The 2752-nt window shown below is 42.2% G+C and overlaps 1 pseudogene; it reads left to right on the top strand.

The window, feature by feature from the left end:
• Positions 1-239: 239 nt before the first annotated feature.
• Positions 240-1150, top strand: LOC102263206 (annotated as a pseudogene).
• Positions 1151-2752: the final 1602 nt, after the last annotated feature.

The following is a 2752-nucleotide window of genomic DNA, read 5'->3' as shown; positions in this document are numbered from 1 at the left end:
AACTTGAAAATATTTCCTTCTGATTCATAACAGTTCTCATTCTCGTTAACATTAGAATTGCTGTCTTTAAAATCATGCCCATTGATCTTTTCCCCTCATTTTGAAAGTTACTATTGTTTCCACTACAGAGTTTTTATCCTTACAGGCGAAGCCATTACCTAAGTGCCTTCCTGAGTGCCTTCCTGAGTCAGTCGTGTGGGTTGCAGGCAGCCTGAGCGACGTGTCAGTCCTGAACCTAGATGCTTCAAAGCCTTATTTAAATGTTCAGGTCCCCATGAAACTTTACTATGAAGCATCCATCTTATATAAAAACTGCTGTTTGGCCAGAACCGGTTTGGCTAAGGGGTCCCGGGCGGACTCAAGGGTCCTGGGTTCGATTCCGGTCAGGGGCATGTACCTTGGTTGCGGGCACATCCCCAGTGGGGGGCGTGCAGGAGGCAGCTGATTGATGTTTCTCTCTCATCGATGTTTCTGGCTCTCTGTCCCTCTCCCTTCCTCTCTGTAAAAAATCAATAAAATATATTTTAAAAACAAACAAACAAAAAAACCCCTGCTGTTTGAAATTTTAACCTTGCTATAAAATCTCCTGTAAATGCTCGCTGGCTTAAATAATAAGGAAAATGAGACTACTCCCATTCCAGAGAGGCCATTAAACCTTCCCCAGACAAAGTTATCAGTGCTGGCACCAGGCCAAGCCTTTGGTTGAGGTCTCAAAGCCCCAGCACATAGGGCTCTTTAAGAACTTGCAAAGGGGACCAGAAAACCCCATATTTGGGAGACAAAGAGGGTAAAAAGGTATAAATACAGGAAACTTCCTGTGTGATTTCACCCGGAATTCTAGAGACATTTTTCTCTGGGCCCGCGCATAATAATAGTAAATGTAACTCCATCTCTCTAAGCGTTGCTTGGTTCTTCTCCAGTCTTCTGTAACAACTACACCCAGGTTTACCAGATCTGGGTAGGCATGGGGTTGATGGACTTCATCATTTATAAAATCTGGAGTGCTGATAAAAGAAGTAAAGGTTTGAAAGCTTCAAGTCCTGCACCTGCTCATGGTCATCACGAACCAGCTTTACCTGGAGTGCACATCAGAGGGGCGTCGGTCTGGCTGCAAACTTCAGCAAGCACGCAACACCGCTGTCTACTGTAGATGTGCCCTCGTCTTCGCGGCATGAGTCAATGTTTCTGTAAGATGCAAAGAAAGGGGGGAGGGGCGGGGAAAAGAAAGAAAAAGACAAGAGAACAGGAAAAAAGCGGGGGTTGGGGAAGGCCATTATTAGGTCACAGGTTGAATGAGAAACGCTTTAAAGTTTACCCCAAGACCCAGAGTAGCTCACAGGATGAAAGGTGTCTGGGTGGGGTTATTTTCATCTGGTTAATTTTGCTCCGTTTTAGGCAAAGGAGAAACAAGGTATTTGTATGTCTGTACAGTTCTCTGCAGCCACATGTTCTTTCACTTTCTTGACCTTCTAATACTGGCCTCCTGAATCAGCATCTGTGACCTATAGTATGGAGGCCAGCCACCTAGCACGAAGAAGTCCCACAGTGGATTTTGAACCACATGACCCAATCTATCAGTCAGAGCTTGATGAGGAAATCGGAAGCCATTCCAGATATTTCAAGAAAGAAAGGATATTGTTTTTGAGAGTGTGGGGTTACAGTGACTTTTTCCATCTTCCCACTTTCTTACATTTGCCAAATTTTCCACAACAATCATGCACTACTTTCATAATCTGAGAAAGTAAAATAAATTATATTTTTTAAAAAACACTTAACCAAAAACTTAAGATGTTTCCATACTCTGGGAGAGGAACCTATTAAGCACTGTCAGTGATTAAAATATAAGAAAATGATCATCAAACTGTCCCTTGGGATCTGTAGGTAAACCTTTATCTGATCATTTAACTTTCCTGTGCAGCCCTTTGTCCGTCTATGACATCGTCACACACCTGTGGCCGTTCTCTCCAACAAATGTGGCTGGGACTGATGAGGTCACCATTTCCAAATGCTCTTCAAGCTCCTTCCATGGAAAAGCACTTTGCAGGCAGAACAAATGATTATTGCCCTGTTACTGTTTCCTACATCATCCATGGCTGCCAGCCTTGAATAAAATCTTATTTAGAAGGAAACACTCTTTCCCTAGGCCTTCCTCCTGAATATAATTAGGAATAAATGGAGGAAGAATTCTGTTTCAAAGATGTATAGAAGCTGTGGGAAATCACAAGCTTTGTCATGTTTAGGAAAAGCAAGTTTAAATTCAAATTTGTTTGTTCTCCCCGCTCACCATTTTCATGTGCTATGTCCAACTTATGTACCTTGGGGGCAAAACAAAATGGGAAGCTTAAATTCTATTTGTGCTATTAAATTTTAAATACATAAAAACCCAGCACTAGGAGAGGACCTTGAGAGGATATCTAATTTTGCACTCTTCCTTCAGATAGATGAACAGCTCAACTCCCAAGGACAAGTTTCAATCCATCCCATTCACAAAGGTCTCTGGGGATCGGGAAATCCATCCCTTTCAAAGATATTGTCCAGCACTTTTAAATTGTTTTATATTTGACCACAGTATCTACAGCTCCAGCCTCACAACTGCCCTAGAAAGATAGTTCTAGAAGAACATCCCCAATACCTGGAGTCTTTTATTAGAAGCCCAATTACACAGTGAAATGGCAGTCATTGTGGAAGGCGGATTCTGCAGGTCCAGTCTCTGACTTGGTTATAATTTTTTTATCCCAAGAAAAATGATTTT

This window comes from Myotis brandtii, unplaced genomic scaffold (genome assembly GCF_000412655.1).
Source record: "Myotis brandtii unplaced genomic scaffold, ASM41265v1 scaffold929, whole genome shotgun sequence".
Classification (NCBI taxonomy): domain Eukaryota; kingdom Metazoa; phylum Chordata; class Mammalia; order Chiroptera; family Vespertilionidae; genus Myotis; species Myotis brandtii.
This window is presented reverse-complemented; position numbering and strand designations above follow the sequence as displayed.